Here is a 27,162-nt window from a genome sequence, read left to right on the forward strand (position 1 = left end):
AAAACCTTGTAGCAGTGCGGCAATGCATCCAAATATAGAGCATTTACTGCAGGCCATGAAAAGTGCCTCATTTAAAAACTGTCTGCAGACTTAGCTGTAATAAGCACAATTTTACAAGAAATTTTTAATTGTAAAATACATCATAAAATATCTAGATTCAATAACATGAAAAGGAAAATTGACTTAAAAAAACACCTTATTTTTAAACCACAAAGAGGCAAATATAAAATTATCACAGCCTGTGCATAAGTGGAAACTCTGAGTTCCTGAGAAACTTCATCCGATCTGCTTTCTTCCCATGTGGAAAAATTTTATGGATTTTTCCAGAGACTAATTCCTTTTTGGCTGCAAAAGGAAGATAGATTCTGGATTTTGTTACCTAATCAGGTTATATTTTAAAGGTAAGCATAAAACCAGTGTTAATACAAAAAACTGCAAAGTACTTTATTGGCAACCACTTTCAGAAACAAATTAGCTATTAACCACAATGGCCATGTTAAAGTACGAGTCTGACTTCCCCTCACATCTTGGCTCTTCTTTGTATCACAGGAGGGGGAAAACAAGGAACTGGAAGCATCTGAACTCTTCCTGATCTTTCTTTGAAAGTAGCTCAATCACAAGGTCACAGATAAATCCAAAATTTTTGCAAGTTCCCAGGTGGAGCTTGTAGATGAACAAAATGGTCCTTAAGAGACAGCTTAGAGAAAAACATGAAAAGTAAGGAAAGCAATAAAAAGGCAGAACTGACAGTGACATAAGTCTTTTAAAAATAGAGCACATTAAGGAGGACAACAGATGTCCCATGTGTGAGAACACCATAGACTCGGATTCAAAACATATAGTGGGCTACATTCTGCCGTAACTTAAATCTGCCCCAGTTCCTCTGAAGTTGATGAAGTTAAACAGAGTGTAAATCAGGATGGCATTTGTAAATAATTAGTATAATCAAATAGAGAGTGCATTTGATTAGGGGTGAACGGTCCCTTTAGCAACAGTTCAGATAAAAAGCTGCATGCCAGCCGAATATATTTAAGAACTTTTTTAAAGTGACAGGAACTTATATCAATAGTGATGACCAGGCCTACATGACACCATTCTTCTATTAATGATGTTTAAACACTGTTGCTGACTGAGTTTTCTGACTGAACATGGATTTTTTTTTCTAGAACTTCAGGACGGCAAAGGCCTTTTTCTTAGGAATCTCTGCAGAACACCTACAAGAATGCTCCCCTCAGACTGAAGACATGCATGCTATTCACCATCTGGAAGCTCATTATCCCCAGTGACTTCCATTCAGTAGCTAATTTGATGTGACATTGGTAGATCAGCTAGTGAGGCTGCTGTCATGGAGTTGCTCACAGCTATCAATAAGATGCTGTTTCCCTTCGGTCATTAGGATTCAGTATGCATGGGAGATTACTGATGGATTTGCATGGTTGGAGTTCCCAAATTTTATTGAGGCTATTGATGGGACTGGCATGCCTCTTCTTTCCCCCCACAGTAGGCCTCAGAGTTCATCAACAAAAAGGGTATTTCTCCATGGTGTTGCAAGGCCAGTTTGATCACTATAGAAGGTTCACCAATATTTATGTGGTCTGGTCTGGAAAGGTTAATGATGTCAGGATCTTTACAAACTCTGGCCTGTTCTGCAATGAGAAATGGACTTTTGCTCTGAGGACCACTATGAACAATGGATGAATGACCACTATGAACAATGGTGCAATGGATAATATCTGCTTCAGGCGATTGCTGCTTGATTTGTTTTGCAGAACCTCTGTGAGAAAATGAGGGAGAGCCTTGCTGATGGGGGAGAGGAGGCAGGCAGGTGTTTTGAACAGCCAGAGATGCAGCCTCTCAAGATGACCTGAGGAGCAGTGGAGGGCACACAGACAGACCAACCCAGCTAAAGCAGTGTGGGATAGCAGTTGGAGGACTATCAGATAGAGAACAGTTGATTCAGGATAGGGATGCAACATGCATTGTCACCTAATTCGTTGTGTGAAAACTCAGTAACCCTGCTTCCCATGTGGGTTCATTAACATGGGTTTGTAGGATGATTCACAACAAAAACATGCGTGGACACAAGACACATTATCCTGAAAAGCTCAAGTTAACCCAGAACAGCATTCAAATGTAGACAAGCCCTAACACACAGCTTAGATCAGCAAAATGTGGTGCCAAGTATTATGTAGTATTTAAATTGCCAGTGTCTATTCAGTGAGTATAGGAGGAGGAGATACATAATGTGAATACAGTATTGCAGCGTAACTTCCAGCTGCCCAAGCATGTTCAGATCTCAGTTACTGTAACATTACCTGGGCACCAAACACCACGGATTTTCAAACTGTGGAGCATGCGCCCTGGGGAGCATGAGGAGGTTATTCGGGGGCACAAGTTGTAGTGCAGTGCTATGGGTCTCCAGGACAACAGAGGGAGGAGCACACATAGGGAGTCCCCAGCAATTGGGTATGGGAGGAGCACAGCCCAGCCCACCCCAGAAGCAGCAGCAGCAGCCTGTTCCCCTTCCCCTCCACCCTCCCCTGACCACTGGGGACTCCCCTGCTGCTGACCTTCCCAAGCTGGCTGCAGCCCCATGTATTTTAAACTCTTCAGAGCCTTGGGGGATGGGGGAGGCAGGGAGAAGAGCAGAGAGGGCAAGGAGCCCTGGTCGGCTCTGCACCACATTGCAAAGGGCTTCTCTAGGGATGGAGCCAGCTGGGTCCAGCCGCTGCTCACGCCCCTTAGTGGGACTCTTTCTGCCCCGAATGGGCAAGTTGCGGGGTGGGGGTGGAGAAGGATAGAGCCTGTTCTGTAACTCCCATGGGGAACGGATGTTCAGAAAAAAAAAAAAGTTTGGGGACTTCTGACATAGGGCATAGAAAACAAGAAAGGGAAGAGATGGTGAAAAGTGAAGCTTTAGGGATAAGAAGGCTAGTCATGTAGGTTAAAAATAAATAACCCATAGCTCAGGAGGTCTTGGGCTCAGGCAGTTAGCATGAGCTACCACGCGTGCTGCAACGTCCACACTGCTATCTTTAGCATGCTAGCTCCAGCAGACCTACTGAGAGTCTGTCTACTCAGGCTGAGAGGCATGCTACCAGCTGCAATACCCTCAGTGTCTTGCAAGAGTGGGCCCCAAACAAGTTGATTAAATGAGTATAGGAGAAAACCTGATCCTAACTACTATGAGAAGTCCCATGGAAATCAATAGGAATCTGCTTGGCAGAGTAATGGTTTTCTAGCCAGGGGCTTTATATTTCAGTGTCTTGACATTAAGGTCTTTAAAAAAATATATCCATTCTTCCAAACTCCTGATAAGTGAGTGTCATTTCCCACTTGAGAAATTCAGGTGCTTTGTAAGGTAGTTCCTGTTTGGATGAGAAACTAGCGACATGAAGTCGAGCTAATGCTTTGAGTATATTTCTGTAAATGAATGGATTGGACCATGAACAGCAGTAGGAGCATACAGCCTCATACAGGCTCTCACAGAAACCTCTCACACCTTGGATTCTCCAGCTGTGTACCCAAGAAAGAGTTATCCTTCTGCTTCTCTATTTTCAGGGTTACACTGCAATTGCTTCTGCTCACTCACACTGCATGGAACAACATTCTCGTCCCAGCATTTGGAATTTACTCGTTACACTCTCCCCCAGCATGGCCTTCCACTTCCCCGACCCCTTCTCTTGGTGTCTGCACTACAAAAAAGTCTCAGTTACTTCTACTATTGGGCACAGAGCGCAGCTTTAACTCACCCATTTTTCTGAATGAGGTCTGTGATTGTCTTGCACCCAAGACTTCTGCTGGCAGAACATTAGCACCTTTAAGTGTAATGCCAAAAATAGTTAGGGCCAAACTATGCCTGGTCCTGCACAGGCACACTCGAGCACAGGGAGGGTGCACTGAGTTTCCTCTCACTTCTAGTGAACCTGGGCAGGAGGTCGTCATAGTTTAGCTAGCTGCCTGGGTGGGGGTGAGGAGAGAGGGGCTGGCAGGCAGTGCCTACAGCAGTAGTGGTCCTACAGGGGTTGTGCGAGATCCTAATACGTTTGTCACACCGCAGGAGAGTAGCAGAGGAAATACTTGTACCCAAATAACAATTATACTGTCCACAATGCTTGTCTTAGTGCTTCTGGAGGCATTATGCTTTACATACCACTTCCAGGCAACAGGGAGTAATAAGGCAAAGTACTCCTGCTCTTAGCAATGCAGCTCTACATCTGCAGGGGCATAATTAACCCTCTCAGCTAGGTGTATAAAGCTCCCTGTGAACACACACACACACACACAGACTGCTTAAAATACATTGTCATATTGCCAGTGCATAAAATTGCGTAATATATTCAAAACAAAACAAAGTGTACCTGATCGATGGAGAAAGAAGGTCATTGCTCCTGTAATTGTCTTCAGCATCTTTTTACCTTACTTATATAAACTGAGCAGATATATGGAAATCACTGAGATCCAATAGACTTGGAACTACACAGGGCTTTTTTTGTTTTAAAACAGAGTAACTTTTCAGAGTAGAATCAGACTTAAAGGGCAACACACAGAAACAGATGTGTTGTACAAAAGCAGCAATTGCAATCCAGGAAAGAAAACATCAGTCAGGGAGAGGGCGGGAGCGACTTACCACCCACTCATTCATTTTTCAGTAACAAAACGCAATAAGTCATTGAGTTTACAAATTCTTGTTGAGGCAGTGCCCACCAGTTGGATGGCAAAAGCCATATGGATAGACTCCACCCTGTTGTAATTCCATTGAAGGCAATGGATTAGAACTGGCTGTTTGCCTATGGCTCAGTGTCTAAGATAAGATTCAATGCAGTCAACGACCAGGGCCAGCTTTTGTTACATTGAATGTAATATTTCTGAACATGTCTGCTCTAAATTCAACATTTTCCCCTTCAGCGCATTAGCATTTTCAGTAAATAGCAGAGTGGGTCTGAAAGTCATTAGTCAATGGCGTTACATCGGGGAAGAATTTGGCTCAATGTCCTTTTCCAGACCTGGCCATCCTTCACCTGGCCTCCAGACAAATCTCCCCCACAAGCCATCTGCATAGGCCCCAAATGACTGAATGTTTCAGCAAAATCAGCACTTTCTTCTGCCAAATTTTCAAAGAAATCACAAACAAGAACTGGATTTCAGTCTGTCACCAAAGCCAGGAAAACAACTCTCTGTCTCTGCAAATGAGCTAGTGTGTTAATAATGTCATTCAGCCTTCTTGGCCTGCCGGGGCTTGAAAGAAATGCTATTTAATAAACTGCAGCTGAAAACGCAAATCATTCTCATAACCACACTGGACTATGCCAGGTATCTGTGTGCAATTTTAGTACAACCTGGTTATGTGAATGGAAAAAGAGCCTTCTCCTTTTAACACACTTCCACCAAAGACTCAGGAGAAAGGCCTCATATACTGTTTTCTTCCACACCAGCACACATCTCCAAGGGTACAGAAGGAAGCAGTTATCTATTCAAAGATCCTTAGGAACATCACAGTTAGTGGATGCAAACTTAACTCTATTTCCCCAATGTTTAAAGGACAACTGTGTACAAAAGTATAACTTTAAGCGTTTGCTGTAATTGGTCAACACTAGTCCATCACATGATTGCTCAGTCATATGATTGACCTCTGCAAAGTGCTTGTGATTTAAGGTGTTGACTCTTGGACAGGGCAGACAGGAATTGTAAAGAAACAGAACTTCAATCTGTCTAGGATGATGACTAGCCTGACCTACCTCCTGATTTTGTATTGCAGCTTGATATCAAGAAGTAACTTTCCCCTACTTCAGGTTCAAAGTCTTTGTTCTAGACTTTATTAGTACTTTGAGATAAATTCTGATCCTGCCCTCTGGTGTAAATCATGAGCAACTCCATTGATATACTGATGCACATAACATTTAAAACACAACAACAAATTTCTGAACCTCATAAATGGTCCAATTCAGTCAGTTCTAGTCAGGGTCAAAAGCTGCATGTGATCAATTCCTATTTTATCTGAACTGCTTTGCCCACAATTAATATTTGTGAGTCCATTAAAGTATTTAGGGCCAGATTGTGCCTAGCCATTACACAGATGCATGAAGATGACTGGGGAAGGGTACCATGATCCTTTGATCTCCCTTGCATGTCATGATCGAGTATATTTGTAGTTCCAGAGCTCAGAGAGATGCTAATACTGCTCCTTTCCTCTTTTTCCCCAGAGTCACACAGCAGAGCAGGATAGGAAGGAACAAGAGAGACAGAATTCCTCCTGAATGTCTAAATGTCATCAGGGATCTTTTAAAAGCTCCAAATAAGATCCAAACAATTCTATTCCAAACAGACTACAATCATGCTAGAAGCTCAGGGATATTTCCATTCATATCAGCAATTTCTCCTATTGTTCTGCACACAAAACTCTCATTACGTTGATAGGTTTTCTGTACCAGGACCAAAGGGAAAATGTACCCTATAATTTTGTTTAAATTAATGTTGTGTTGTAGTTAAACTGGAACAAGATCAATTTTCCATCATAAATTCAAGATGTTTGCTAACACATGTCTTTTCTCTCTTTACTCTGGGAGAGTTTCCTGAACAGGGTTAGTATACTGTGGCAAACTGAATTGGTCTGAGGAATAGTTTGGCCAAGTCTCCAGGTGCCCTATTAAAGTGGCAGCCATAACGAGTGGATGTAGTTAAAAGTAAATTCTTTTGATATTCCCCATTTATAGAACTTTAAAATTGGTCACAGTGCTGGCTTTGAATCAATAAACATTGGGTTTTAAGACCTCATAATGGAATACAAAGAGCTTTTAGCTGTTTGGGGTCTTTCAACTATTTTGTTTTGATGTCAACATCAAAGTTTTTATATTTCAGTCAGGTTGTGAATTTATGGCTCTATATTTTCATTCTGAGGCCTCAGACCTTATCTGCAAATGAGTCTGACCTTTGAGTCTGACCCAGATAGGAGTTTGTATATATTCAAGTTACCTTGCTTGTGCATGGATCTGAATGAATTCAAATTTGCAAATAATTCAGTTAGGAGAAACACTGTTGCACATCCTTACTACTTATTGATTAACAGTAAAATGATGTCTCTGAAGGCAGTGGTTCTCAAAGTCGGTCCATCGCTCGTTCAGGGAAAGCCCCTGGTGGGCTGGACTGGTTTGTTTACCTGCCGCGTCCGCAGGTTCGGCTGATCGCGGCTCCCACTGGCTGCGGTTCGCCGCTCCAGGCCAATGAGGACTGTGGAAAGGGTGGCCAGCACATCCCTTGGCCCACGCTGTTTCCCGTGAGCCACGATCAGCCGAACCTGCGGATGCGGCAGGTAAACAAACCGGTCCAGCCCGCCAGGGGCTTTCCCTGAACAAGTTGCGGACCGGCTTTGAGAACCACTGTCTTAAGGTGATTATCACAGTTTTACCTCTATATCACCTTTTAGATCATTCCAAATTCCTTCAGAAAATAATTTAAAAATAAATTTCACACATAGAGTACAGCTAGGGAACACACACTACAGGTTGGCTGGAGGAGGGTGGGAGTTCATGCAAAAGCTGGCCTTTGCACTCCTCTGATCATGGGCCAGTTGTGCCAGTTCAAGAGTGGCTAGGATCAATGAGATGTAGGGAAGCCATGTCCCCTTTACCCCAGCCACTCACCTTATGCCACAGAAGCAGAATGGCATGTGAGCCTCTAAACTGGTTCTGTGCCACCAGGGGCTAACATGATCCTCTCTTAGCTAGCCATGCCAGTTTACAAGCCACAATGCAAAGACCCAAGAACCTGAGCCGTAATCTTTAAGACCTGTAGTTTGCTTTTGCTTTCTGGTAGCAGAGAACAACAGGCATTGCATCTTCTGGCTCAGATTTGGCTATCATTTTGAGCACACTCTTCCACTGACAGTAATGGAGTGGCCGGAGCAAAATATAGTCTTAAACTTTCAACTGTCCATAAAAGGCATACTGAGCAAAACGCACATTCTGGTGTGCACTTGTGAGTATAATAGACATTTGTTTTGTTGTATTTTTATAGATTCATAGATACTAAGGTCAGAAGGAACCTTCTGATCATCTAGTCCGACCTCCTGCACAACGCAGGCCACAGAATCTCACCCACCCACTCCTACGAAAAACCTCACCTATGTCTGAGCTATTGAAGTTCTCAAATCGTGGTTTAAAGACTTCAAGGAGCAGAGAATCCTCCCTCAAGTGACCCGTGCCCCATGCTACAGAGGAAGACGAAAAACCTCCAGGGCCTTTGGTTGCTAGAGCTTGAGAGACCTTTGGGATTCAAAGTGCATTCTTGTAATCAGCATTCATTAATACAATTGAAATTAAAACCATTAAGGCAGAGACATAAATGAAATAAAGTTAAAGCTACCAAAATATCCTTCATACACTCTTTGTTCCTCTGGTTATTATAATATATGTTACATGCAAGAGCTCTCACTGTCATTTGGTGGTTGACCAGTTCCTCCTATATATGAATATGTAGCATACCTCTCACCCTGCCATGGGCCAAATTTGAGGTGCAGTGTTTGACAAAGACTCCAAACAAAAGGGGGAGGACACACACAGAAACCATTTTGGGGAAGTTTTAAATGCTGCGGGATTCCTTCCTTTACTGTAGAAAATTTTTACTGCAACCTTTGTTTCTGCATTTCTGATGTAAATAATTTTCAGCAGTAAGAGTGAGGGACACCAAATTTACATGGAATATTGGTAACTTTGGGACTGAGGCCATGTCCACACTACAAAATTATGTCAACCTAACTAACTTTGGCATACAGCCACCATAGTTATTAAAAGGCTTGTGTGCACACACCCCACTCCTTGCATTGGCTGTGCGCGTCCTCACCAGGAGCGCTTGTATTGTCAGTGTGGGGCATCATGGGATGGTTCCTGAAAGCCAGAAACAGTCAACATAAACAACACAGTGTCTACCCGGACACTGCATCAACCTAGTTATATCAACTGTGACTCTACAGTACCCGGGTAGGTGGTGTTACGAAACTGGCATAGAGAGGCACGTATGTCAGCGGGTGCCAAATTTAAGGGAAGACACTTCCACAGCTAGGTTGACACAAGGCAGCTTACATTGACCATGTAGTGTAGACCAGGTCCAAAGAGAGCAACAAGTCCTATGACTTCTCTTCCCTTTTACTCCTGAAGCTGTGACACTCCTGCCTTACCTGGGGAGGACACGACCCATGCCAATATTGGTCGGCAGGCAGGTTAGCAGAAGATGTTTGGGTAGGACAAAGTACGGCAATAAACCTCATGGTTTTGTTAAAAAAAAATATTGAGTGCACATCACACTCATCACACAAAGTGTGGTTTGAGGCGTTTCATCCCCAGTGGTTGTTGCCATATGTCGGGGATCGCCAAACTTACTGACCCACCGAACTGCATACGTCAGTCTTCAGAAGTTCGAGAGCCAGGGCGCAACTGCCAGGGGTTGGGGCTTCAGCCCCTCGGGAGGCACATGTCAGGGCTCAGGGTTTCAGCCTTGCTCTTGCTGAAGCCCCAACCCTGCAGCACTGAACCCCGGAGACCCTCCCGCCCCACTGAGCAGAAGTCCCTACACCACCACCTTCGCTGAAAGGCAGGGGTCCTGAGCTCACCCCCAAGTCTGGTAAGTGGAGAATGTGAAGGAGCTCCGCAAGCCGCACTTTAACTGTAAAAAAACCGCATGTAGCTCACGAGCCACAGTTTGGCCACACCTGTCATATGGTATGAAATACCATAATGAGGTTACTAGGCTGAGATTTTCTTTCCTCCAGGCCTTCTCCACACAGAAATATGTTTCTACTTCTAGCTTTCAGTCACTCTCGCGCCCTTTTTCTCTCTGCTCCCAGCTGTATTTCTCCATTTCCTTTCTCTGCACCCTCCAGCACACACACACACGCACACACATACACACTCACTCTTCCAAGCCCCTTCTCTTTCCTTTTGACTCATGGACTTTAAGATCAGAATGGATCATTGTGATTATCTAGTCTGACTTCTTGCACACTGCAAGCCACAGAACCTCACCCACCCATTCCTGTAAAATAGATCCCTAACTTCTGGCTGAGTTACTGAAGTCCTCAGATCAGGATTTAAAGACTTTGAATCCTTTATAACATGTGGGCTTGAGTACATGTAATGTAATACTGCGTTCTAGCCCCGTACAAGCTCATGCCTACTTTTAAGCATGTGAATGGCCCCATTGACTTCAAAGGGACTGCTTGTGTGCTTAAAATTAGGCTTAAAATGTCTCTTTGGAAGAGAAGAAAAAGGTTGAGTGTGGAGTGGCAAGTGGCCAGAAGAGTAACCATTTAGCTGGCACTAATGAACAGGGGGACAGCAGTCAAAACAAAGTTTAGTGATATGTGGCCATGTAAATACACAGGGAACATGGTCATCACCTAATTCCATTATAAGTGGTTTGGGGAACAGAATTGCTCTAAATTGATGAGCTACTTGAACAGCCAGTCAGGAACCAATAAACATCTAAGCATGTCTGGAAATAAGGCCCCAATTCAGCAAAACATTAACATTTATGCTTTCCAAGTCTGAGCAGAAAAACATTTGATTTTTACTTTCCACTCATAAAATTCAGACAATGGAATTTCCTTCACCAAATGATTCTCTACTTCATTTAAGAACACCTCTGCTTTTGAAAGAGTTTCTGTGCAACAAATATTACTGAAACATCATGTCATGTGTCAAAACCTAAATGTGGTAATATACTTACTATGGTGCTGGGTGGTGGTGGCAGAGCTGTCCCTTGGGTACGGCAAATCAGGGCAACTGCCCTGGGCCCTGCGCTTCGATAAAATCGTGAGGAGGTGGGCGGGCGAGCGGGGTGAGGAGGCAAACAGGGAGGTGAGTGGCAGGTGGATGGGGTATGCAAGGAGGATCCCTCCCCTAATACCTCCTGCCTGCTGGCAGACCCCACTGATCAGTGCCTCCCCCTCTTGGGCGAGGGGTGGAGTGGGGGAAGGGCCTGGGAAGAGCTGAGGGGGGCATCCCCCCCGGCAGATTAGAGACTTGGCGCCTATGTCCCAGGGCCTGCACCCCCCATGGATGACCCAGGGTGGCAGCCTGTGATAACAGAAGGTCAGACTGGATGATCTGACCTTAAATTCTTTGGCTCTCTGAAGCAAAATTCTGCTAATTTTGAATGATAAAGACAAAAAATAAACAAACTTCTTATGAGTTTCCATCACATTCTCACCTTGGTTTCTTTTAACTTCAGTCTTTGTTCCCTACAGAATATGCCACAGAAGTTATATCTAGAATAGGAAAAGAATTTTAAATTTGCCATTCATTTTTCTGAAATGTCTTTTTGAAAACAGCTACCAAAATCCTGATCCATTTTAGGAAGCAAATTGTCATTTTATCAATGTGAGCAAGAAGTTCTGATTTAGTGAAGGTTTATGGTCATTTGTTTGAATGGCAGCTAAAACAAAACATATATGCCCACCAGTGCACTGGCCAGTATTCAAAGCAAAGGGAACCTAGCTTTTGAGCTAACTCAAGACTGAGTAAGAAGGTAGCGATGATAAATTAAACCAGGGTGGGCAAAGTACGGCCCACGGACTGGATCTGGACTGTCAGGGCTTTGGATCCAGCCTGTGGGATCGTCACCCCCATGGTGCCATGGGCTCTGCACCGCTCCCAAAAGCAGCCGGCACCACATCCCTGCGGCCCCTGGGGGAAGCGGGGCAGAGCACTCCACACGCTGCCCTTGCCTGCAGGCACCGCCCCCACAGCTTCCATCGGTCGCGAACATGAAATTGTGGCCAATGGGAGCTTCAGGGGTGGTACCCATAGGCAAGGGCAACACATGGAGCCTTCTGCTCCCCCAGGGGCCACAGGGACATGGCACCAGCCGCTTCTGGGAGTGGCATGGGCCCAGGGCAGGCAGGTAGGGAGCATACCCTGGCCCCGGTGTGCTCCACTGCCACCCCGGAGCTGCTCCAGGTAAGCGGCACCGGGCTCAAGCCCATACCCCGAATGCCTGTGCACCCCAACCCTCTGCCCTGAGTTCTCTGATGCATCGCATACCCATCCTGCACCCCAGAACCCTTAACCCTCTTGCACCCCTACCCACTCCTGAACTTCTTCCTACACCCTTGCCATTAGCCCCCTCCTGCACTCCACACCCCTTACTGCACCCCATCCCCTTTCCCTGAGCCCCCGCTTGTACACCCCACACTCTCTCCCACACTCCGTACTCCTTCCCGCACCTGAACCCCTTACCCCAACCCTACATTCATGGCTCTGCATGCAATTTCCCCACCCAGATGTGGCCCTCGGGCCAAAAAGTTTGCCCACCCCTGCATTAAACAGGGACATCTTGGCCACGTGCGCTTCCTCCAGTCATGCCCTCTTTTACCTGTTCTGCCAGTTGTAGGGAGGGAGAGTTGGGTAGAGCTCCTTTTATTGGCATGAGGCTGCTGAATCACCCTCATGGGATGATCCTCCCTGGACCAGTTAAACTTGGTTTAGGGCCAGAATATACCATCAGGGTGGTGTAATATGGCTGCACCACACCAGGGAATCTGGCCTAAAATTGCCAACAGTTATGAATATAAGCAATTTCTCTTTCTTCCTTCTTTCCTCTTTTATCATCAATTGTCTTGTGTTGTTTTTCTCTCTCCTTTAGGCTATGCAGTGTTGCCAAGTTCCAATTGAGCAACAATTTCACATTTTAGGGGCAAATGTTACTAAAACATAACTAACACCTGACTCACACATTTGATTGTCCCAAATAGTTCAGGTTATCTAATGGGTCCTTCTAATATATGAACAGATAACCAGTACTGGGCTCAAACCTCTCTCTAGAGAGATGTTATCCAATGTGCTATGCACCAGCTGTCACCCAACTTCCCAGAGGTGGCAGCCTTTCATTAGTGCTGTGAGTACATAGTGCTCAATACTAGTCCCATAGGGTACTTTGATAAGAGTTGAATCAGGGCCATAGTTTACAACAAGCTTCAGAAAGAAAGATGCTCTGTTCATGTAAATGTATGTTATAAACTACAAGAGAAATCCAACATTTTTATTCAAAAGGTGTACATCCAAAATTTTTCCACCAAATGCATCCGATGAAGTGAGCTGTAGCTCACGAAAGCTTATGCTCTAATAAATTTGTTAGTCTCTAAGGTGCCACAAGTACTGCTTTTCTTTTTGCAAATACAGACTAACACGGCTGCTACTCTGAAACCCATCCAAAAATGCTAATCCATAATTAAAATATACATAATCTGTATACAAAGTTTAAAAAGAGGTGATCCATCTTCAACAACAGGTTATTAATCAGTCACCAACCAGATAAAAAGGCACAGAGAGCCTGCATTCTTGCCAAAGATACACTAAGCCATACCTCGCAGCCATCCCTAAAAAGCACAGAAAAAGAAATGGACTTTTACAGTGTCACAAACCAAAACTCCCTTTTCAACCATTAGCCCAATTTAACAAATCACACAAGAAAACCCAAGGCAGCTGAGAATGAGGGCAGCTGGCCAAAAGTAACATTACCTCTGCTAAACATGTGCCATTGATTTCAAAGTTCTAAATGAATGGCTCCAGCTTATTTTCAAGGCAGTAAAGAAAACACACTTTCCTGGACACTCACAAAATGCATGCAGCCAGCATGTTGCCAAGTGTAATTAATAGTCTGTCATTTCTTCTGAAGAAGATGACAGCATCAGAAACAAAACAAATAAAAAAACAATTACATATGCTGTTGGATCAGGGTTACACAAACACTACTGCTTATAGATAGCCCAAGCATTTTGGATTTTCTTGCTCTATACAATTTCCTTATTTCCTCATAGGATCTGATCGATTTCTTTCTGATTATAGAAGTCACTTATTGATAGAAATAGTAGGGTACACCAAACTACCCACATTGAGAAAGCAATCACATTGACTAATATTTAATTCCATGTAATAAAATAATCATTTCCTCTTTTTTTGTCATTCTCACACTGGACATAGGAAAACATGCCACACTCCACACTATCTGTTGCAAAATCTACTATCTGAGGGATAAGTTCAATGATGGTGGGAATGCATTATTTCAAACTCTCCGAAGAGAGAAGGAGTACTAATCTGGGAGGAAAAGATGGAGCTTGAATGATAAGCAACTTACTTCCTTGAAGTCACCCATTCAGGTGCCAAAAACTCGCTAAGGCGTTCACCAAGGAAAAGAGGAAATGTCAAAGGGCTTTGGATCAGTCACTTCAGAGCATTGATCAAAGTCATGCATGTGGTTGGTGAGAGCAGTGATATAGGGTCAAAGTGGAAGCAATAACTGGTATGAGGAGGAAGTTTGAGCAAACAAAGAAGGTTAAATAGGAGAGAAGAAAAAGGGGTAGCAGTGAAAGAAGAGTTGAAACTATGCCAGAGACTACAACAATAATCTTTACCCGTATAACTTGCATAAAGTGAGTAATCCCTCCCCAGATGTTAAAAATTTAATAGCAGAGACAGCACAGAAGTGAGGTCTCACATTACTAAATGTTTTTGGTATAACATATTTATGGACATACAATGAAGAATTACCAGAAATTAAAAACAAAACTATGACTCTCAAATTTCATTTTCAATCATAAATGAATGTTCATTTTGTGCTGCCCTATCCTTGCTCTTTTATTTGATCAGTACACTCTGAAAGTAAAATCTGTTCTAACAAAAACTGATTGCCTTATATAGCCTCAACTGGTGCAAACTGGGGTAGCTCAGTGGAACTCTGCTGGTTTACAACAGTGAGGCTCTTGCCTATTGCCTTCTAGTCAATGTGGAGCAGAATTGCACTTTTGAGGAAAGCCTGGGGAACTTGCCTAATAAAGATAATATCCTGAGCGACTTTCACTGGGATTTACAGTGGCCAGTGGGTCTTGCCCAGTCATTGCAAGTGCAAATTCTTAAGGTTCTACTGTATTCAATTCAACAAAGGCATTTCTAAATGGTTGCACGTCATTTCAAATTGCAACCTGTCAACTGACAACTCAGTTTGTTGTTTTTGCTGGACTCTGGCCAGTTTATAAGATCTCTCCCTATATATTTTCAGCCTGCACAACACATTACATATGCACAGGACACAAATCACATTCTGCTATGCGCTCCATGTGCCAAGTCATGTGAATACTTCCATGGTTATGTAGCTAAGAGCTTAAAGGGGAAAGAAAAACTAGTGTGTTATATTAAGGAAAGAATTTCTCTCTCTACACTTTAATCCCTATTTTTAGATATTGGGAAGCTGATAGTAATTTAAGAAAAAATCATTTGGAATTAATGTTTCCCATGAAATAGCTCCCTAGTTTATATGCCTGTAATTTCAAACATTTGTTGCAATAATTCATTACTGGGTTCCAATTGCCATAATCCTTGCTTTTGGCTGAAAAGGTTTAGGCAGACTGATTTCTGGTGGACTCCTCTCTCGGAAGAGCTCTCTGGCCTCCTCTCTTCAGCCCTTTTGAAAAGATTCCTGTTAGCTGGCTCTTTCTTTGGGACAGTCCCTTTTGGGACTAGTAGTTGCTGCAGATGGTCAGTCTAGCTTTTTAACCCCCACATGCTCTTCCCTCCTCTTGGATTCTCTACCTTTCCTCCCAGAAGGCCCTACCAGGAATACAAAGCCAGAGAACTGGCAAATAGCCAAATGAAGTTTTAAAAAAAAAATAGAGAAAAAAGAAAAGAAAAATACCAGCCAAAGTTTCAACAAAAGCAAATATATTATTCCACATCACAGTTTCATTATTCCTATCTGAAAGGTTGCTGCCTGACAATGTTTTTCTCTAGTGAGGCCGAGAGAAGGGAAGGGTCAGAGAGTGGACATGCTGAAGTACAGCAGGCCAGACAGATATTAGCTAACTCTCATTCTGATTAAACTGCCCGGAGGGATGAAACAGCCCCATAGCACCAGCAGTTGAAAAGGGTCATTTTTCCTTCTGCTTGGTTCTGTTTGTTTCTCCAAATGTGTCCATCCAAACAAAACTATAATCTAGGACAAATGAGTACAGAGAGGGCAGAATTCAAGAGTGTCCTCAGGGGTCTTTGAACTATACCCCACTGTGCACAGTTCTACCCACAATCCACTCTAAGAAGGGACAGCATTCCTCTGCAGGTTGGGGGGGGGACCACTGCAGTAGCTAAAAATGAGCACAATATTGTGAGGCACAGAGCACCTCAACTTCCATGCAATGGGAATCCAGGGTGCTTAGCAACTTAAAAGGATCAATCCCTTGGGTAACTTTCAACTGGATTTTTTTGACCTATAAGAACTTGTCCACCATTCTTGCTGTAATTGTGTTCTCTTTGCTCCATTATAATAGGTATTCTGAATCAATATACTACCGCTTCAGTTGGTATTAGAGTTTGCACCACTGATTTGTACAATAGTTGTTCCTCCAGTAATTTTACTTATTTCTTTTGGCACAGGACTTGTATTATTTTCCAAGAACATTCATACACATACCTTTCCCATGATTTGGAATTTGAGTTTCTCTCCCCTGTTGCCCTTCTAAGAGGTTGTATATGTCTACTGTAGCTGTAGCTCACGAAAGCTTATGCTCTAATAAATTTGTTAGTCTCTAAGGTGCCACAAGTACTCCTTTTCTTTTTGCGAATACAGACTAACATGGCTGCTACTCTGAAACCTAACAAACCTTAAAGAGACACATAGACAATGACATTATTGCACTCAAGATTTATCTAAATGTTAATATTCCCTTTTGATCTTTGAATCAACAACTATAGTGTCAGACAGGAACTGTCTGATTACATGGCTAACATTTATGAGTACACACATAACTTCACCCTAACTTCTAACAATATAGGTTTGCATTTCAAAGTTGTAGCCAATTTAGAGTCGAATGGCCTTAATTACCATTTGCATACTTTCTAACATGTCTTTAAAGGTTGGCTTTGGGTTAGTTAGCCTTAGGATGACCAAGTAGCAAGTGTGAAAAATCAGGATAGAGCTGGGGGGTAATAGGCGCCTATACAAGAAAAAGCCCCAAATATCGGGACTGTTCCTATAAAATCGGGCATCTGGTCACCTTAGTTAGCCTGCAAGCTGTTTAACCTTTCTGGCCATGGGTTACACTTTGTATAAGATTCATTGCAATTATAAAACGGTGGTAGCAATAATGATTTGCATGGTTATATTTTAATTAGACAACGTCACAATGTCAAGACACTTATAGAGAGTGACTATAATTGTGAACCACAAGAGTAGATTTTGCTACAGTTTGTCCTAATCAAGCTAGTTGGAAAGCAAGTGAAGCACACAATACCAAAAATATGTAACATGGAAGCAACAATGTGCAATGCACAAACTAGACTGTTTAGAAGAATTAGTTTTTGCAAAATTAAAGTTCCCCTCATTATCATCCTAGTTTCTAGTGGATTTTAGAATATCTGCAATTGCTTTACAAAAATACAAAGGACCTGTTCCAGCTCCTGCTGAAGTCAATGGGAATTTTGTTTGAACAAGAATGCAAAGCTAGACCGACAGAGCTCCATCTTCTTGCCACCCTTATCCCAAAACCAAACACACTCTCCAGATTTTTTATTTTTCTCCCTTTGCCTTATTGCTAGGGCCCTACCAAATTCACAGCCATGAAAAATGCGTCACGGACCATGAAATCTGGTCTCCCCCTCTGAAATCTGGTCTTGTGTGTGCACTTATGCTGTACTATACATATTTCACGGGGGAGACCAGAGTTTCTCAAATTGGGGGTCCTGATCCAAAAAGGAGCTTCAGGGGGACTCACGAGGTTATTTTACAGGGGTTGCAGGATTGCCACTCTTACTTCTGTGCTGCCTTCAGAGCTATGTGGCAGAGAGCACCCAGCTCTGAATGCAGCACACCAGCAGCAGCGCAGAATACCATATCATGGCAATACCATATCATGTCACCTTTACTTCTGCGCTGCTGCCTTCAGAGTTGGGCAGCCAGAGAGCGGTGGCTGCTGACTGAGGGCCCAGCTCTGCAGGCAGCAGCACAGAAGTAAGTGTGGTAATACCACACCATGACTTCCTTACTTCTGCTCTGCTGCTGGGGGCGGCTCTGACCTCAGAGATGGGCTCCCGGCCAGCAACCACCACTCTCCAGATGCCCAGCCCTGAAGGCTGTGCCACCGTCAGCAGCAGAGCAGAAGTAAGGGTAGCAGTATCACACCCCCCCCTACAATAACCTTGTGACCTCCTCCCCCCCACACACTCCACTCCTTTTTGTGTCAAAGCCTACAATTACAACACCTGAAATTTCAGATTTAAATAGCTGAAATCATGATATTTATGATTTTATAAATCCTCTGACCATGAAATTGACCAAAATGGACCACGAATATGGTAGGGCCTTACTCATTGTGTCATGTTATTTCCATTGGTGCAGACAATTGAGAACTTGGAGCTTTAGCTTCCCCCAAAGAAAATTAGGGATTGCATGAAAGGAAATCCTGAGTTTGGAACAGAAGCTCATTTCTCTCACTTTATTAAAACTAGACAGCTTTAGTCATTGTACAAAACTACTAATTAAAGCAGTAGTCAAAATTTTATTCATTATTATTATTATTAATATTTTATCATTTCCCTCCAAATAAAAGAAAGTTGTCTACATCCCTGATTTGGAATGTAATTCCTGAACATTCCAAAATTATGTCTAAATAATTTGAAAGTGTTTTGAAAGCTGAATGTTCTGATCTCTTGGTAGGCCTCCTTAAAGTAGGTGTTCAGAAGAAGAGCTGCAACAAATTTAAAAGCTAATGCTGAAAGCTACTGTTTATATTGAGTTGTCCAGTAAACTTCTGAGAGCAGCAACAGCAGAAAAACAATACCATAATCTACTCATTCAAAACTGGACTCCTCTATAACACATCATTGAAATATCCAGATAGTATAAGGCAATACTACTCTTCCTGCTGTAGCACTTATTCTTGCCAATGATAGCATCCTCTGCTTCTTAACCCCTTCTTTATCTCCTGCAAAATGTTATTAAACATACTCTTATATGAAATGTTAAACATCCATTTTAAAAAAATCCAAATAAAGGGAACCATGCATAATCTATGAAAAATTCTCATATTACTTACTATGCCAGTGAAAATACAGGAAAACAAATTTTACAACTTACCAAGTAAAAAAGCCTTTTCCACAGGGAAAAGAAATGTGATTAGAAGGATACTACAAGGCTCCAAATTCTGAGACGTCTTACATTTTAAAAATATCTTAATGATTGCATACTAGAGTGCTTTGTGTGTTTAAAAAAATACATAGCCTAGAGTTTATTCAGCATATGCATCACACAGGATTTTCTAATTTGCCTACTTTCCATTTTATAATACAAGTTTAAATAAAGTCAGATTTATAGTCCACTTGATGCCATTTTGTCTTATTTCTTTACTCCACTCTGTTCCTTCCTCTCTCTCTCTCCAAATATTTTTCTCTGCTTCCACACCTCTGTCTTCTTCCCCTTTCCTTTTTGGCAAGACTGGCTCTCACCTGCTCTTGCCAGATCACTTAGCTTCTTCCAGTCCATTTCCTTCCTCTGCTGCTATTCCCAGCACAGCTCACCACTCACTTCCTGATACTTATGAAGCTCTAGAAAACTGTTCTTAGAACAAATGCAGGGGATGCTGAAAGTTTTTAGACAACCAAATGAAAATCCTCTACACAGGGTCAGGTCCAAACTCCTCCTTCCTCCACTCAGCTTCTAATGCCTCTTCCCCACTCTGTATATTTCATCCCCTGTCCCTACGACCACACACATTTAAAAGGGAGGATGTCAGGTCATACTTGGCTCAGACTGGGGGTTCATAAAAAGGATTTACAAAGCCTAAGGAAAAGAGAGATGTTTCTGAGCTTGTTTTAAACAAGTCCAATGGAAACCGACATTCCCTTGCCATGTTCGCAACTCAAAAGTTTAAGCACTGTGCTGAGGCTGGAGAACCTGGACAGTACTATGTCTGTGTGCTTTCCTAGCAAAGACCATCACAGGATGAAGAAACACATTGCTAACTGGATAGCAACTAGTTAAGCAATATGTGGTTCAGTATGTATGAAAGCATTGTGTTTTTCCTTCTTTTGAAGGAATGAGTTCTTTAGGGTAGGTCCAACTCTTGTGAAAGTTCTGTCTCCAATGATCACAGGTCTCTCCTTTTTAATTGATAGTTTCCTTGTTCTAGAGGAACACAGTGGTTGTGTTAATACAATGTCTGCTCCGGGCATTTTGCTGGCCAGGATGGCAAACATTTTGACTGTTTCCCAACCCTAGAGCAATTGAACAAAAAACTGTCCTGGTCACTCAGGGCCCATTAAAGTTGGCACCCAAGATGACTGCTCTGCTCACCCATCCCTAAAATTGGCCCTGTGTAAAATAGTGTGTTACAAAAATCCTCTTACAGAGACATCAAAGATAATCATAGTGGCCATTTCTTGGATATTATTAAATATATTCTGATGCTCATAATAGGCCCCAAGTTTACCAAAATATTAATTTACATTGGTGTAATAATTACACTCTATGCTGTGCAACTTTCCCATGTTGTCTATTGTATTGCAGCAACAACATGTACAATGGGAAATCTGCACAGCACATTTTAAAGTTATTACACCAGTGTAAACTTAAGTAAAGAAACGTGGGAGCTGTCAGATCTAATCAAACATTTAATGTCTCTTCACTCCAGAGCTCAGCCAGACTTCAACATGCAACATTGCTAAAAAGCCAGGAATGAAAACTGCCTTGCTGTTCCACTCCTAGTTATAAGAAACAATTTCCCAGTATCTAAGAATGTATGTGTTGGAATTCTACATTAATTACTCCCTGCTGTCAGGAGAATGGTATTCATAGAACAGCTATGTGGTCCCAAAAGCAGACACACATTGAAGGGGGGAGGGGGGAGGAAAGCATATTTCCTGAAAAGTTAAAACTGAGAAGCCTGCAAGATTTCTTAGAGTGGTTTATAAACTGCAATAAATGATTCTTTAAGAGAGCCTTAAGTCTTGTCTACATAAGAAAGTCACGCTGGGTTAGCTAGAGGTTTGAAATTAAACTGGTGCAAAAAGCTGTGTGGTCTCTGTTATTCCAGGTTAAAAATCAGGTATTTCAGTTTAGTTTAAGTTGATTAGGGTCTATAACCAACTTGAAGTGGGTTACCCTTAAACTGAATTAAGTGTCCATACAAGGGTTCATCCCAGTTTAAAGCTTTTTGTTTGTTTGTTTGTTTGTTAAACTGATGCAGCTTTCTCATGTACACCAGGCCTTAGATATATACTTTATATTTTGAAAGGAGATACAAAAGCAACTAGGCGCGGGGGAGAAAGACACACACCAAAACCCCCTGTAAGTGATCCCATAATTTGAGATTTTATTCTCATTTACTTAGAACATGATGCTCCCCCTCTGCCGTCACAAGTACTTTTAGTTCAGGGGGTGAAAGGGAGAGAATCCGCTCTGGTACATGATCCCCATTTATACCAGGGGCTCCAGAGATCCAGCTGTGTGTGTTTGGAGTAGGCCAGCTGCTCTCTGCAGCATGCTCCCTGAATTATTTCTATGGCCCTCATCGCTGAAGATGAGTACCTCTGAGGTATTTTAAGATAGATACCACCATGAACATATACCTTTCTTCCTTCTCAGCCTATAGAAGAAATGGCTTGAATAGCTTACAGGGCTATGTGTGGTTGAGAGTGAGTATATTGTGTATACATGAAGAACATACTGAGGAAAAGTCACGCCAAAGCATTGTGTTTTTCCTTCTTTTGAAGGAATGAGTTCTTTAGGGTAGGTCCAACTCTTGTGAAAGTTCTGTCTCCAATGATCACAGGTCTCTCCTTTTTAGTTGATAGTTTCCTTGTTCTAGAGGAACACAGTGGTTGTGGGATAGGTGATCTCTCACATAGCTAGGGCCAAACCCATAGAGAGCTTTGAATATCAGGACTCAGACTTTGAACTGGAGTCTGTATTTATTGTCAGTACATATTGGGGTCATATTCATCGTTACTTGCACTGTTATGCAGCTGGACTGCTGTGTTTTGTACCAGCTGGAGCCTTTTCCAGGTGTACCTTGGCTGAGGCTACCGTCCTACTAGCGCCACGGTCCAACAGGCTTCAGCAGGCACTGGGTGGAGGCCAGCAGCAGTCTGGGGACTCCCAGGCCTGGGGTCAAGACCTGGGACATTGTACAGATACTATAAATAGTGGAAGATGGTACAGAGGATCCAATTTTTCTGAAGTGCTTTCCTCTTCCTACTATCATCACCTCAGTTTTGCCTTGGTTAAGCTTTAGCCAGCTGGTATTCATCCAGGTAACAATTTTAATTAAGCACTTAGAAATCTGGGAGATTGTGGATCACAAAAGTGCAAGTAATGGATGACATGTTCTATAATAACTTGGTAGGTTCCCTTTCCATGCTGGGGACATATTCCACACTGAGTGAGGTGCCAGGTGCAGTGGTGATTGCAAGAACCTGAGAGCAAGAAGCCAGGAGCCAATGGAACAGGCCCCCAACATAGGCCTTTGCCTTCAAAAAGGAATTAGCAGAAAACACCTCCAGTTCCAATTCTCAGGACTAATTAACATAGGGGCTGAAGGGATCCTTATGAAGTAAAGCAATGACATGGAATTATAGTGTTGGAGACCAGGAAAGTATTTTCTAAAGAAATTTACTTAAATCTGGTTCTCCATAGCTGAAGCTCATGTTGAGGAAGAGAGGCCAGGTCCAAACTGTGTGCAGTGGCACAGCTGATTTGTACTTTGAGTATTAATCCAGGAGTTCCCGTATAAAAAGCTCTTAAGAACTTAGTAGAAAAGTGATAAACTTCCTATAAACTTTTTTATAAAAAGACATCCTATAGAATTTAGGTTTCAGAGTAGCAGCCGTGTTAGTCTGTATTCGCAAAAAGAAAAGGAGTACTTGTGGCACCTTAGAGACTAACAAATTTATTAGAGCATAAGCTTTCGTGAGCTACAGCTCACCAAATGCATCCGATGAAGTGAGCTGTAGCTCACGAAAGCTTATGCTCTAATAAATTTGTTAGTCTCTAAGGTGCCACAAGTACTCCTTTTCTTTTTATAGAATTTAGGAGATAATTAAATCCCTGAGCTACAATTCTATAGAATGGATAAAAAATAAAACAAAAAGGAAGGAGATTGTTCTCCATAAAAATCTTATAAGATTTTCAAATAGTTTCTATATAAGTATTAAATTTCTATATGGCCATCCAACATCTTGACAGATGAAAGGAAACATGACAAAATCAGTCAGTAGTGCTTGACAGTAGTGTGGGAGAAGAGCCCAATGCCCAAGCAACAGACCCTCCTACAGTGACTACAAGTCTACTCACCAGATGGAGGTTGGAGCACACTCTGCTTCCTGGCTTGCCTGTGGCCCTTAGCCTGGGATCTCCAATGGCTCTCTGCAACGACTGTGCCAGCCTTGACCCGGCTTCTCCAGACTGAGCGGTTGCAGACAAAATTCTCCCAGTTGTCAGTGGGAATGTGGAATTTCTTGAGACCTTGCTTGACCTTGTTGCCATATCAGAGCTTTGGCCTTCCTCTGCATTGTGGCAAGTTCTTGAGTTGGCCATAGAGCACAGTCTTTGGCAGATGATCTTGAGGCATGGGCTCTACATGTTTCAGCCAGCAAAGCCTGCAAACATCCAGTGTAGTCTGCAAAGACTGTAGGCCAGTTCTATCAAGGATATTGTTGTTAGTGATCTGTTGGTCCCAAGCAACTCCAAGGATTTTTCTGAGACAGTGAAATTTCTATAGACATGTATTAATCTCACCTTAGTACTCAGTTTCTCCCATGGCCTGTCCTGCCCTTCCCCAGTTCAGTACACATCCAAGTACCCTACTACATATATTGTAGAAAAGAAGCAGTGAGTAGAGGTTTCTGTATAGCATTATGAAAGGTTTATTGCAGAAGTGGGTGGGTGAGATTCTGTGGCCTGCATTGTGCTGGAGGTCAGACTAGATGATCATAATGGTCCCTTCTGACCTTAATTTCTATGAATCTATGAATGTGCAAGGGAGTATACTGCCCATTTTGAATAGAGCACAAGTTTTGAGCTCAGGATTGTTGCAGTCTTCAAGCATAGACCGTGTTTTCAACCCATGTGAATGCTGAGTTAATTTGCTCTAATTCTGGCAAGGAAGACCCACAACACAATGACAGGTAAAAGGAAGAGAAAAGCCTACCATTCAGTTGAGTCCAATTCCCAAAACTCCTCTACAGATGGTATTTTGCCTCTGTACTGTTAACTGTGGTTAAGATGAAACTGTAGATTTGATTTTTAGCTGGTTCCAATATGTTTGCATAAAATAAATAAGTGTCTGAATGAAAAAAGCATTGCAAATACCCCAGGAAACATAAGACAGCTGCTTTTCACTTTGCAATCAACAAAAAATGGGATCCCATCACTTACAAACCCACAAGCTGCTTTTAAGGGCTGCAAGCATTTTTTTGGCAACTTAGCTGTGACTTCACAGGCCCATATAGAACAGAATCTTCCAGTCAGCCTGGATGATACTTGTAAAATATGACATAAAAAGAAACCTATTGATCTTAATTTGTGAGAATATTACCATGTGTGTCCAAAATAAGAATTAACCCCTAACCCCCAGCACACACATGCACACCCCTAAACTGAGTAGTTTCTAGTTTAGAAGGAAAGATTGGTGTTCCTATCCTGCTGCTGTAGGATTGGGGGTGGGGGGGCAGGATTTTGAGGAAAGAGCGGGTAGTGGGCTACTTTGCCAGCTCCCTGTCAATGCTGATTCCCCACTCTGGCACTTCGATTGCAGAAGCTAAGGGCCAGCAAGGATTATAAAAATTAATACTGGCCACTCCAGGCTTGCATTAAATTCCCAAGGTTACAGCTTTTCTCTGAGCTTGGATGGGTAGATGCTGCCACCACCAAACCCTTTGGAATTCAGGAAGGCGCACTTGGGAATTCCTTCCTGTGGGGTACCCTCAAGCCCTTTCACCCCCATGCTCCCTATTCGGGGAACAGCTGAGAAAGGAAAACAAAGAAATCAACCGTTGCCACCAGCTAACTAAAAAAAACATCTGCACAAACCTCTGAAGACACAAAAATCCAAATCCTGTTCTTAAAAAAGGGTAAATTTTATTAAAAACGAAAAGAAAGAATACACATCTGGATCTTAGGCTTTTACTAGATTTAAAAATCCCACTTACAAAAATTAAGCATCAACAATAACCTTCTTGAGGTCCAGCTTAAATGTTACAAGCAAAACAAAAGCATTTGGGGTTAGCTCAGAAGAGTCCACAAACCTTACAAAATAAAAGAAATAAACCTAATCGCATCTTTCCAGACATTTCTGATCTACTTACATATCTGGGTTTCCAAATAAGCAATTGTAGGTATGAGTCTGATGATTTTCATACCTGGCCTTCAGCTTCTCATAGCATAACTGCTGCCCTGTTCCCCTCTTCCCCAGAGAACCACAACACAGAAAAAAGGAAGTTTTTCCCCAATTTTAAAAAGTTCTAGCCCTCCTATTGGCTCTTTTGGTCAGGTGCCCATTCCCTTCTTTTTACCTAAGGGCTTATTTAACCCTTTTACAAGTAAAGCAAGTAGAGAACAGCTACCAAGAGGGATTTTATGGCTAACTGGCTGGCTGTCCATAAAAGGAAGCTTCCCCGTGCCCCTTCATTTATCATACCCCCATTCTTCAAAGAATGAAGGTGAAGAATGGGCCAGCTGGGAGCTTCCTAAAAATGTTGGTTAAAACCCACTGTCTCTTCTGAAACAACGTAAGGTGCCATGAGTGATAGTGGGGGGAAGTCTGGGGCCTGTTGTTCAAAATACATTCAGAACAGAATTACCCTGTTTGGAATGTCACAGTAAGGTGTGTGACTTGAATACATTTCATAGACCTGTACCAGGTTTGCCTTCAGTTGTTCTGAAATGGGAGAATCTTTTCTGTTTTGAGCTTTTACCAGAAGTGTATTTTTTTAGTACTACAGCTTCTGAGGTACTTTAGAGTGAGTCTACTGGAATGAATTAATGTTAATGTATTTTCCACATGAGACTGCAAGGATTAGAAAGCAGAAAGCTTACATTTATTTTGTCTTACTTGGAAGAGTGGAAGAGAGTGTTTGTATGCCTTCAAAGAGGAGAAGGGGGAGATCATTGTTGTAGAAACATTTGGCCATATCCTCAGCTGGCGTAAACTGGCATAGCTCATTGAAGTATAATATAACTCTGACTACTCGAGAATTTCCGATAGATTAAAAAAAAAGACTTAATGCAAACAAAACCCATTATGTTGAATAAATGAGTTGAGATTTTAAGAATGAGTTAACATTTTAAGAACTAGTTGATTACTTTTAAAAATAAAGGTGCCAAAGTTAAAATAAAAAGTCCTCTACTTTTGCAACTGAACTGAACACTGCTCCTTACATTCTCTTCCTCCTGGTGCTGCTCCGTGCTGGGCCACTCCCCCGGGAGTTGATGTTAGAGTTAGAGATGTGAGCATTATACTTTGAATAAAGCTGCTCAGATAAGTGAGTTTCATCAGGCTCAGACACCAGATTTAAAACTCCTGCAACAGTCCATCAGTATTCCTAGATAGTAGAAAGGGAACTAAAGATGCTTTTGTAAGTTCCTATCATGTTTTGAATTAGAATGTTGGGGGAAAATTTGTGGCCTGGTAGTAAAGAAAAGTCAGTAACACCTGGTTAGGGACGAAACAAGCCATTACATTTTTAGTTTGTTTAGGGAGAGGTCCTGAACAGTAGAAGAAAATGTGAATATTTTTTGTGTGTGTGTGTGTGTGTGTGTGTGTGTGTGTGAGAGAGAGAGAGAGAGAGAGTTTAACTTTTTATTTCCATAAAGAAACAGACAATGAAGTACAAAAAGGTAGACTTACAGCTTGTCTATGTTTCCAAATATCACATATTTCCCAGGATGTCTCTCCAATTTTACAAAGCTGCGAGAGCAGACACTAAAAAACTAGACAATATAAGCATAACATATTAGGGTGTAGGTAACCATGATAAAATAGGAAAGACATACATGAATAGGAACAGGAGGAAAGGAGGACAACAGATAGGTAGCATTCCTGTACAATAAATACAAGTATCAAGTGGAGATAGGAAAGGGTTACTGGTTATTCACCCCTAGTTTTTGGAAACTACCAGTCTGACTCCAACT

Source organism: Dermochelys coriacea, chromosome 9 (assembly GCF_009764565.3).
Source record: "Dermochelys coriacea isolate rDerCor1 chromosome 9, rDerCor1.pri.v4, whole genome shotgun sequence".
In the NCBI taxonomy this organism is placed as follows: domain Eukaryota; kingdom Metazoa; phylum Chordata; order Testudines; family Dermochelyidae; genus Dermochelys; species Dermochelys coriacea.